Here is a 13,251-nt window from a genome sequence, read left to right as displayed (position 1 = left end):
CCCAAACAAAAATAAAATTTAAAAATCTATAACTATTACTGCAAAATGTGACCATATACGGGACACGAAAGTAAAAGAAGAAGTGTTCTAGAAAAATACTATCTTAAACATGTGATACATTTCCCACAATGATTTTTCAGTTGATCTCTAACTCGTAAAACTTGAAGGAATATAAACTTGTGGTTTACACTGTAGTGTCTTTATAGGAATATTTATTACTTCGGTTATATCGATACAAACGGCGCGGCGGCGTTGAAGAAAAAGCAATGCGACAATATTAAATATAGATGATGAGACTTCGTGTCTGCTAAACAAAGCGAATATTTCTTCTCAGTGAAATCTGCTTTACAAATGAGTGGTTTTTGCAATTTACGTGTTCAAGCAATTTCTAGATTTCTCATGCAAATAGGATGACCTTGGTGGCCTAACGGCGTGGACACTGGATAAGAAGGTTTCGAGTTCGATTCCCGGTAGGATTAACTTCGGGAATGAACTTTCTAAATTGGTTCTGGTTTGGGTGTTACAAGTAGTGCCCCAAAGTGAATTTCATTGCTCTTGGTCCCGGGTTCCATTCCCGGATTGGGGAAATGAACTTTCTAAATTGGTTCTGAGTGGTGCCCCGGAGTGAATTCCGTTGCTCTAGATCCCCGTTTCATTTCCCGGTAGGACCAATTAAGGAAATGAATGAAATTATTCATTTTAAGATAAGTCGATTTGGAGGTATTTAAACCCTATGTCGAGATTTTAAGCCGTCTATAGACTTGCTTTTAGTAAATAAATATGTATCAAGTACAGTCAAGAGCACGTCAAGCTTGACACTTTGTACTTTGGACCGTTCTTATCGTAGGCGGCATAGAGTTAGATTTAAGTCTTATGTGTCAAGTTTGGGGTGATCTTGACTGTACTTGCTCCAAACATAAATGTAACTCAAAAGCGACCATAAAGTACCTCCATTGTAAGCAACACTGCAAGATAGCAGTTGGAATACAGTCGAAAAACAGTTTAAATATTGTACAAGCCATCTGCAGTCGCAAAAACACGCATAAAATATTTCCACTATAGTTATTCCGACCGCAAATGCCCGGAATAGAATTCTGGTTAGGATTAAGTTTAAATCCTACAAACCAGATACCGCAACTGCTGTGAATACTCTGTAGTAAATAAATAAAGACTTTAATTTCACCGAATATACTTGTTGCATACTTTAGAAACTATTCTACGGAATTAGTTGTTTTTATTTAACAATATTATTGTCATCTAAATGTTACTACTACATGTTCTATATTACAAATAAATTTCAATCATTCAATATATTTATTCATCGTCTGAGGTCATAACATTGATAGGCTGTACAGACGTACAGATGTGTTAAATAAGTAGCAAGAAAATTATTTTATTATTTCGGTTCAAATGCATGTATTTGTTTTTTAACCGACTTCAAAAAAGGAGGAGGTTCTCAATTAGACTGTATGTTTTTTTTTCTTTTTTTTGTATGTATGTTACGCTATAACTCCGGTATTTGTGAACCAATTTTCATGATTCTTTTTTTGTTGGAAAGGGGGTACTTCCATAGTGGTCCCATTTCATTTTGAAGAAAATCATCCACCTCGAAGGGTGGCTGTTCACGCATGAAGATTCATTTTTATAAATAGCGCCTAACTTTAATTTAGGAGCAATTACTTTAATGGTTGATTTTGCTATTTCTCCAATTCAAGGCGATTTTCTCTCAATATACTTTGTGTAGTGTCGTAGTGAGAACCTATTTTTATTATCTCCAGTGTCAAGTCCTGTATAGTGGCGAACTAGGGGATATTTCAATAAAACTTGTCTAATAGACGTAATTCCACGTACTCTTGAGGTCGGTTTTTTTAATACTCTGTACTGATTAATCATATTTAGACATTGACTTACAAATAAATGGACGACGGGTCTAATACAAAAACCACGAAAAAAATGTCCCAAGTCAACCTATTCGAAATTTAAATTGTTATGTCATCGCAGTATCGCGCTGTCCGTAGAACAAATGAAGACTAAAGCGGAGTGTCGCGCTCTGTATACGATTTTAGCGCCTTACAAGTGCGGACACTTTTTAGCGCGGACCCGACGTCCATATAATTGTAAGTCAATGTATTTAGATCGATTTAGATCCAACAAAATGGTTTATTTTCTAATATGTAGCAATCGCAAATAGAATTCGATTTTTAAAGTTCTTGATACAGAGTTATTTTTTAAATATTGACAACCTGGCACATGACTATATTACTAACATCATAAACAAGAACTTTTGTTACATGACTTTTTACAAAACGTAATAAATTTAAAAAAACGAACTTCAAAGTTTTTGTTGTTCTATCCGACACTTTTTAGATCTGTAATTGGTAGAATAAGTTAAAACGTGCAAGAGACCTCCGTGACGATTCCCATCCTCGTGCGTCACAGAGTAATTACCGTTTAGAGCGATCTATTTAAATCAGATTTATTCATTATTAATTAATTTATTTTGTATGAAAGTAAAATTAATAGTACGGTTTAACGAGGATGTTAGTATTTTAATAAGAACCCTGTATAATATTGTACACTTGCTCTTTGCCAGTACTACTATATGTTTCATTCGGTAATTTAAAGAAATTTTAATTGTAGTTGGCACCTACTTATATTTATATTCTCTCATCGTAAAGCCGTGAGCCCGCTTGTTCATTGTTTTAAGCTAGGCCTTTTCAATATGCATATTTTGGTGGAATATTAGTAGGTACTTTTATAAAAATGCTTTTATATCGTTTCGTATTTTTTTACGTACACAAATTGACGTCATGTTATAAAAGTCGACATGATGCAAATTGGTCTTACATTACTTAAATATTCTTTGGCGAATGTATTGTATACTCCGATCATTTCTTGACTTATTTGTTCAGAAGTCAAAATAAAGGATGTTCCTCTTACCCCATGTTATGTCGGGTAATAGCATCATATGTTATAACACCTAGCTATACTTTAAGAAAAATCTGCGTCTTGGCTTTGCAATAAAATGGCCTTAACCCTCTCCTTAGAGAAAATCTGCGTCCAGCAGTGGGTTCTAATACTTTAGAAGTTTTTATCGCAATCGGATGAGTAATAATTGACCGCATACGTAAACATAAGAACATTAATGTATTATTTATAGATTTCATTTCCTGGGCAATTCAGGCCAACGAAATTGAATTAAAATTACCTGGATAAAAACCTGCGGCTTTAAGGTCCTCCAATTAAAAATGTTATAAAATAATTATAAAAAATTTAAAAAATATAAAATCCTCACGAGATGTATTTCGAGATACGCTAAAATGGTTGAATTATGCTGGTCAATGTTCATATGAACGAACATTTGGATTTGGGTTGGATTCCTTTCTTGCCTTTATTGCGCGAGATCGCACTATGTCGCTCTCGCACAAGTTGCGCCCTGTCGTGCCAGCCCTATTGAATGTGTAATTTGAAAAAAGAGTTAAAAGACTGACTTTTGATTTCGATCAAACGTTCTGGTGTATTTCGTTGTTCATATAAATGTTATTATCACAATCCAACCTTTTTTGCACTCCTCTTAATATATCCATGAACACATATAAAGCCAATATATAAAGTGTATGTTGTAAATATTGCTAACTCTTCACTTCTTTATTAAAGTATGATTCATAAGGTAAATGTGAGGCAAAATATTATTAGGACAGTGAGTACCCAGCGGATGTCGGGGGATTTCCTCCTTCTGTCACAACAATAAGAGAAACACTTTACAATGTATTTACCAACTGTAATGTAATCTATGATATGTTTCAGTTTTGAAGGATAACTATACAGAAATCACAGGCACACGGGACTTGTCAACTTACGTCTCAAGGCAACGGGCGCATTGTCAGTGCCCCTCAGCTCTTTGCGATTTAAAGCTCTGAGTGACACTTCAACTGTTTTGGATGGACGTGTTGCTTACCACCAGGTGCACAACTTGTTCGTCCCGTTACCTTTAGGGCTAACACGATAAGGCGCGACTTGGGCGACAGCGACATAAATCGCGGGATTTCTATGCAAGAATGTCAGTATATCGCTTTGAGTCGCTCTCGCTCTAGTCGCATCCTGTCGTGCTAGCCCTACTGATATCATAAAAAAAACAGTCCGATTATGACATCTCATTTCCTAGGTAGCATCTCGAATACTTTCATCTCCAACATATTCGTACATTCAGTGCATTACAAAAACATATCATCTGCCAACGACCCAATTCGAAGCTTGGCAGTGTTTCATATACATGCAAATGCCTTATCATACATCTTCAAATCCATGAAAACGTATGTATGTCCGAGAGTGTTTAGCCGCTAGCAATGTATGCAGATGATATGCAAAAGCGAATTGTCTATTTCAGATGCTTTATTATACCATAAATGGAAACTAGAAACCAAATCATTATAATAAATGGTAGTGCAGTGTACATATACAATATTTGGGATAGTTGCCTAAATGAAATATTCATAATCTACTTATATTCTTCTATAAAAAAATCACGAATATGAATTTAAAGCTACTTATGAAGTTTAAAACTATATTGATCCAAAAACTTTACCCTAAGCATTATTGTTATTATTAGTATTATTCAGCTTCTGCGTACCTGGATAAGAAAAATCCATGGTATGGTATATATGGTGACCCGTTTAGCTCTTGCAGGTTCTCCCGATCAACTTGAATTTCGTCCAGGGTAGTACTGCCACCTTATTTATTTCTGCCGCCAAGCAGTAATGTGAGCATTGCTGCGTTCCGGTTTGGAAGGGTAAGGGTGCTGGTGAAATTACAGGCACATGGGACTTGTCAATTTATGTCTCAGGGTGACAGGTGCAGTGTTAGTGTCACTCAAACCTTTGCAATCTAAAGCTCTGTGTGGCACCGCAACTGCTATGGACAGGCGTATCGCTTAACACTAGTTCGTCCTGTGACTTGGTAATCTAACAGTCTACGTAAAAACAAGCCGATAAAAATGTTAATAATATTACGCCAATAATAATTATTTTTGTATATAGCTCCTAGTGTATCCCCAGTATTAATGCGGCTCTGGAAAAATATTTGTGTTTGTGTTTCATTAAGCCACCGTAGATACGACTGTTATAAATAACTCTACAACACTGAATTTTAGTTTACATACGAAAATGTCTGAAATTATTCATATTTTTTTATTTATTTAATGGCTGTGTTGAGGGCTGAGCTGTAGGCTACTAGCGGGATCACAGGTGGCGGATAGTAAATGGCCATTAGATATGATGGTTAACTGCAAATATAGCCAATTAGTAGTCAGTCCCCGATAATACAGCGGTATTGTTACCAGAATGTGATGGGAAGTTTGGTGGGACGGGCTTACTAACAAAAAACTTTACACAATGCGTAGACGGCATCATAACATGGAGATCCAAAGTTGCCTATACATAACAAAACTTTTTTATGTGATATCAAGTGACACACAATCAACTCGCCTGGTAGTAAGAGACACACCTGTCCATATTTGTAGTACCACTTAGAGTTTTAAATCGCCTTTGCGATTTAAGGGGCACTGCACAGTTTAATTAGCTGCGGACATCCTCGTTTTATGTTCGATTTAATAGGTTGAATCCTAATAAATTATATTAAGGAACACCTGTTTAGTGTGATGGGTAATGATGGTAACGAACACTCTTAAAGGGCGAAGAACTTTATGAGGTATAGGTAGAGATTTTTTATGTTTGTGACGTGTACAAGTGTCAAAGAGGATAAATAAGGATCAGACGATTCCAGTGCACTGTGAAACAAGTTTGTGGTGGTCGTTTTCCGATTCAACTTTTGTGTATGGTGCTCGCGATTATAACGTCAAAACTTGTTCCTTGATTTATCGGCTTGTTCCGATAACTTACCTATTGGTAATGACAACTCTAACCCAAAATTTAAAAATTCAATATTTCGGATCTCTTGCGATTGTCGTATCTTGATTTTTTGTGGTAGTGCTTATTACTGTAATTAGCAAATCCGCGTTGAAAAATCATGCTAATATGTACAAAATCTTCAGAAAAATTGATGAAATTATAGAAAAAAATTAATTGTGGTCTAGGTTAGCTTGATATTTTTTATTTTTTGGCTTTATTGGCGCTTTTAGTAGTTTTCTATCATAACATGAAATATTTAATGAAAAATTGTTTACAGGAAAGGAGATAATCTGATTTTATGGTCTCTATGGATTTTTCTCGACTTTTTACATTTCTCTAAAACTATAATAGACATAGCCAGGAAAGTTTAATTAAGAGCTTTGTTTAAGTATTATCTTTCTAAGAAAAACATGGTACGACTAAGGCAAAATAACATACTACCGGGCACAAACAGGTATATCTATCTCGCTCGCACCTTTCGATTACTTTACAGTTATCTTTTTCTATCTAACGGTGCATTGGCTTGGGTAGAAAATTGTTAAAAGCTTTATAACGTTTATTTTCCTTCAATTTATACTTGACTTCGTAGTTCGTCAAAACTCGGTACCCAATACAAAAGCGCGTTCCATGTTAGCAAGGTACCGAGTTGTATGTATAATATGTATCCAATTTTCCAACCTTCGTTCAAGGGTCATATACGGCTCACCCCAGAAATGTGCAAGCACTCAGGTTTCACGCCCAAATTGAGGGTAAAAAATATTTACTATTAAATACTTGCTAAGTTTTGTTCAAATTTAACGATATTATTATAAAATGCTTCTATTTACCTAATTTCCTTATTCATATTCATTGAAAAACACCGCAAATCACGTATATTTGAAAGTTGTACGCTACTGTTTTAAATCAGATCAGATCTAGAAGTTTTTAGAATGCCAATGTCCGAAAAATGACCTCTGTAATATATTGTGCCACTTTAGAATCGGAAGGTAGGGTCACTTCTGCTGTATCACCAGTCCTCTCGAAGAAAATAGAATTAAGAAATGAGTAAGATTTGAATATAAAATATTGCGCTTTGCAGATAGGATAAATATTCAGTGACAACCCTAATACAAAATTTAAAAATTCAATATTTCTGGACTCTTCTGTTTATCGCTTCTGTTTTTTTTTTTGTAGTTGTACTGTACTTAACATATCCGCGTTGAAAAAAAAAAGTAATAATGTAAAAATTGTTCAGAAAAAATGAAATCATAGAAAAAAAATCAATTGTAGTCTAGGAAAGCTTGATATTTTTTTATATTTTGGATTTATTGGTGCTTTCAGTAGTTTTCTATCATAACAGGAAATATTTTAAAAAATCATCTACAGGAAAGGAAATAATATGATTGTATGGTTTTTACGAATTTTGCTCGATTTTCTAAGTTTCTCTAAAACCATTGATAGATAAGGCCTGGAGAGTTTTATTAGAAACTTTGTTTGAATATTATCTTTCTAAAAACACATAAAACGAGGATGTCCGCAACTAAGGTAAACAACTCACTGTGGACTGCCACTGAAACACAAATTCACAAGTCTCATTTTTCCTGCGATTTCACCAGCACCCTTAACTTTCAAAACAGAAACACATTAGCTCACATTACCGCTTGGCGGCAGAAATAGGTAAGGTGGCAGTATTTCCTTGTGCGAACTCTTTCACAAGGAGCTCTATTACTACAGAGCTGCTATCAAATAAACTTTTTGTGTAAATATTTAATAAAGCTAAATAAATGGCGCTAGTGCTGGTAGAGAGCCGAAGAAACGGATTCCGGTAAGGCTTCTGACCAGACATCAGAGAGCAAACATTCGGCCTGGAAACTACCGCACTAAATTTCTTTATAAATTGTAGTAACGAAAATGTACATAAAAGATTCTTAAAGTTGGCGATTACTCCACGCAAGAGCCTAGCTGTTAAATAAAAAGAAAGAAGACGAAGTGCTTCTTTACGATGGAGTGCACACCATCTGTTAAGAAATCACGTGCTCTACTGACACATTAGATCACTGTTAGAATTTGAATCTGTGTTGATTCAAAACTAAAGGATACTAGCGATACGAAAGAGATTATAAACGAAGCTCAGTTTGAAATTACTTCCAAACGAAGAGCTGTGAAAGACAAGGATGAATGGTGATGTTAGCACCATCCCCACGGTTTGTTTTTGTCTAAAGTCTAAATTTGTGACATTATTATAACTATTTATAAAAACATTTTGATTTCTGAATCCGTCTGCCTTTTGTATAAAAATAAAAAGTAGCATAACTCGAAAAGTGAAATATTCCAGTAAAACTTAATTACTTTACTTTTAGACCTCAAATAAGTTACCATTGATATTAAACCCGTCGTGTTATCTAGATTCTTAACGATGTTGGTATTTTTTTCTATTAATTTCTTTCTTAATAGTAGATAAAAACAATACTTACGCGTTAAAGTGTACCTGTACTAAGACATGTAACGAGTTAAGGGCGCGTTCAAATTAGGCGCTGTTACGACGATGTATAGACGCGCTGCAGTCGCGCTGCAGTCGCGCGGCAGCAAATTAGAATGAAATTCGCAATTTATACGCGCAGATATCAATTTTTACCTGTGGAGTGCTATCAATTCAAAGAAAATTCTTTATAAGCACTGAAATACGTACAATGTTCGTTCTACTTGTAACAAAATCAAACAAAAAAAGCATTTCCCCAGAGACTAACAGACTCGAGTAGTACAACCAAATTACAAAACTAAGATTAGGCAGGTAGCCAATAAAATACAGTACAACCAACTTAAATTTACAGATGGAAAACTCGTCTCTAATTCTTTCGTCATAAACGATGTGAATGATAGCATTCACTGTGGTAGCAAATATTTTGGTAATCGTGTAAGGTTGCTTGTATCTCTAGATGCCTTTACGAGAATTTGATTTGTTAAGAAATCGCCGTTTTGAAAATAAAGGATAACTACAATCGAACCTTTCTAGTAAATTTGATTTGGGTTTGTTTTGTAGGCGGATTGTTTTAAATATGCGTTTTATTCTGATATTTTTGAAATCTTCCTGCGTGTATTGAAATTTAATATGAATATCTGTGAGCAAATAAATCAATGGCCCACTGACAAGGCAGTCAGCCGGGCTAACCAAAAGCCGGTTCATAAACTTCGCGAGTAAAAACAAACTTGAATCGGTTTTTACCAAAACAAAACATTAATATTTTAAATTTTCAGAACACAACGGTACTACTTAGTCACAGAAATAGGTAGAGTAATGGAGCTTTTCAATATTAGCACAGCCTAGTATGTTCTTTACACTGTGGTATTAGTATGAAAAAAAAAACAATTTCATATAAAAATATACTGTTATCCTATACAGTGTCAGTACACTAAAAGTATATTGACCGTTTCGGTGGACATCGAAAATTAAAGCAAGCACCCAATACCCCTAACTTTCAATGTGTTACCCAATAAACGTTCAATAACGTGATTGTGCGTACCCAAGGTTCTTACGGGCAGGTAAATTTACCTCAACCCAAAAAAAAACTAAGTTTATGGATAGACAAAGAAGTGAATTCTGATTAAAAAATAACCCTGCACGTGTAACTTTTTCAATCAGTCGATAGCAAAAGAGAATTTTCTTGGAGATCAGATAGTAAAATAAGAAGTTTTCTCTGTCAAATGAATCAATGTGAAAATCATTAATACAAAACTAATATTATCATAAATCGTTGAATACACATATTGAATATACATATCTTTAGAAAATTCTCTGTGCCGAGTTCATAGGTTTTAGCGCTACACATTGGGAGTGATACTATTTTTTTGTCAGCCGTAACCATGGAACCCATAAAGAGACCGAAAGTTAGTTTATTAAAAAAAAAACAAATGTACGCCATTTCAGATCCTAAAAAATAATTTCATTTCTCTGTATTGCTATGGACCAGCAAGTTGACACCAAATTTACCAACACTTTTGAGTTGTACTTCTACAAACATTCATTTAGTCAATGTATGTCCCTTCATTCCTAAGGAAGGTAGTACCAATAAAAATCATTAAATTGCGACCCGCGCGTAGCCTCCCAGGTGGGCGACCGCAATATGCTAGGGGACAAAACGTGGAACTATAATGTTTTGATATTTTGACGCTCATGTGAGGCGTAAGGTTTCTGTTTTGTTTTTTTTTGTTTGAAGTAAAATTCTAAAAGGAATGAAACGTGAAAGATGATTCAATTTTATTGAATTTCACGATGTTTTTTTACCTCCGTGATGTTCAGTAAATTAACTACACTAGTTTGTTATATAAATATGAATACAAAGAATTCCTTTGACTTGACAGAATATGAACCTAACTAAGGGATGTATAAACCAACTAAATACATACTAAATCTCTCAAAAGATATCGCTTAAGGCGTTGAAAGTCGAAAGAACACAAAGATCTATAACAGACACATAGAAGAATTTCGTCAACCTGCAGTGCTGACTCGACCTGTAGCTTAGTTGGTAGAGCGATGCTACGGTATAGCGTGGTCTCAGGTTCAAGTCTTGTCAGTTCGAAGGAATTTAGTAGCAAGGCTTAGTAGCAGCAGAGCTCCTTGTGAAGTTCGTCCAATAAAGTACTGCCACCTTACTTATTTCTACCGCCAAGCAGTAATGGGAGCATTACTGCGTTCCGGTTTGAAGAGTAATGGTGCTGGTGCAATTACAGGCACATAGGACTTGCCAACTTATGTCTCAAGTTGACAGGCGCAGTGGCAGTGCACCTCAGATCTTTGCGATTTAAAGCTCTGATGGCACTGGAAATGTTATGGACAGGCGTGTAGGTTACACCAGCCGCACTTGTCCGTCCCGTCAATTGATATTATAAAAAAAATTATTTGTTTTGCGTAAATGATTGTCAGAATCAAAACAGGTTTTTTTAACACGATATGAATTGTTATTGTTCTTTCAAAGTTTAAAGCGAGTGCACGTTCCGTGATCAAGGGTTGACCGGCAAGCAGTAGTTGACAGCGTGAAAAGACGGACATATCTGTCTACCCTCTTTCGTTGTCGACGACTGCCCCATCTTGACAACTTCGGACATTACTATTGTCACTTACTTTTTTCCGACACACCAAGCTCAATGTATCCGTAGCTTAACACATGAAAATGAAATCGAACCATTTTTATTTTATTGTAGCAAGCACTACCAGCGGATTCCATGCACTGGATTTTTAAGCCTCTCGATATAATTATTACTAATCATAATTGTTTTAGCCTATATATGGGACTATATATACTCACGAGGCCAAGCCCTGTCATGTGAGAGAAGGCCTGTATTTTCCACTAATGAAGATTGGGAACGATGTCTTCCTTCACCGAAAAGCTCATGGTGAATTTCACTTATATTTCGCACGTAAATTCCGAAAAATTTGAGGTGCAAGGATTCAACTGCCTCCGTGGCCGAACGGTTACCATGCCGGACTGCCACGCAGAGGTCCCAGGTTCGATTCCCGGGCCGGGAGAAATAGTTGTATGGCCTACAATTGTTTCTCTCGTGAGTTTGGGTGTAATTTGTGGTTGTCTATGTGTGTGTCCATGGCACCCGCGACACAGAGTTTCCCTAGTGCGGGGCTATGTTGAGTGAGTGCGTTAAAAAAAAGTGAGTGCGTTAAAAAACTTAAGATCCTCTACTTGAGAGGCAATCAAACTATTAGGCTCAACTCACATTGGCGCAGATTCGCGACGCATCAAGTTTTTCGCCTATAGCATATTCATCTCTATTTTCCCATTATTAAGGTACAAATATGTGTTATACATATACAGAATCGCGCGCCGCCTTCGCCTTTGTTTTTTTGTACTTTAAAACGACGCGACGTGACACTTCGACTTTGCGCCAGTGCGAGTTGAGCCTAAGGCTACCTCGGTTTTTTTGTATAATTATTACTACTTCTAGTTTTTTTACTTCGAACCAAACATGATATGTAGTAAAATTATCTACCATACAATATTTTAAAACGTGGCATAACACTGACAAATGCAATTCTCATTAAAGAAATCTCGGTTAGGCGGATATTTGGCTGTAGACCAACTGAAAGGCGAAATGGCAGAAATGTGTTTGTTGCCAATAAAGTATGGAAACACTTTGAGAATGTCAGCGAGGTTGACACTCTCCTGTGAAAATTTAGGAATAACAAAGAGTAGACATAATATGCTAAGTATTTACTGATATATTCAGGCATATTGTTCTTTCAGTTTTTAGTATATCGTATTTATACGTATATTTTGCAAACAATACAGCTTTTCTGAACATATACCTATAACACTCCATAATTTGAAATTTACCATGAGCTTTTCGGTGGAGGAAAACATCGTGATGAAACTTTAGGTATTTTGTACTGCCCTCCTGGAAGAAAGAAAGAAAGAAATATGTTTATTCCTTTATTCCTTCCTTAACAACACAGCACATATACATTTAATAAACACGAAACATAATACGAAAAAAAAAACACCAAAAAAGAGAGTCGTGATTATATGTATGTAATCGACATTTTTAGCGAAATTGATTGATATCTGGTAAAAGCGTAATAAGATCTAGAACTACTCTCTAATCGGTTATTTATATCTTATTTAGTTTCAATTTTATTAAGTGACTTTTTTTAGGTAACAATAAAACTTAAAGTTAACGAAATGTAAATGTAAAGGTTATATAAAGGAGATCAGTATACACACTTAAGTAAAAACCATGAACAGACATAGTTTTCAAACCAGAAAGATTTAACGCAAGCATAAATTTTATTTTTTTCTATTCTTGGCAAACCCTTTACAAGGCTACGTGCCCAGGGAGCCAATAGAACGTATTCATGAGGACCAGGATTCCATCTGACCTTTGCGGCAAGATTTAGCAATAAACGCCGGGTCCCGAAGTATTATTTGAATGTTTACTACTTAGATTTTGTATGTCTTAATTTTGTCGTTTTACTGACATTTGCTTACAGGATTGTAGTCTTATTTTTTTATTAAATACGATATTTTATATTAAAGGTTTATTTTTTATAATATCAAGTGATTTTTGTGTACTTTTTCATCATCATCAACCCATTTATAAGTCCTGCTACTAAGCACGGGTTTTCAGAGGGCTGTGAGCCTTCTTCGACGTGAAGATGTTTCTCCTTCACCGAATAGCTCATGGTAAAGTTCAAAATTAAATATCGTACTTAAATTCCGAGAAACTCAGAGAGCCCATATTCGAACCCTCGGCCTCTGCTTGAGAGGTAATAGGTCACACCATTAGGCTGCCACGGCTTTTTATACATTTTATACGTTTTAGTTTATGAAAATATTTAAAGCCCCATTCAAAATAACAG

Source organism: Hyposmocoma kahamanoa, unplaced genomic scaffold (assembly GCF_003589595.1).
Source record: "Hyposmocoma kahamanoa isolate Upper Pololo Valley unplaced genomic scaffold, ASM358959v1 232, whole genome shotgun sequence".
Classification (NCBI taxonomy): Eukaryota; Metazoa; Arthropoda; class Insecta; order Lepidoptera; family Cosmopterigidae; genus Hyposmocoma; species Hyposmocoma kahamanoa.
This window is presented reverse-complemented; position numbering follows the sequence as displayed.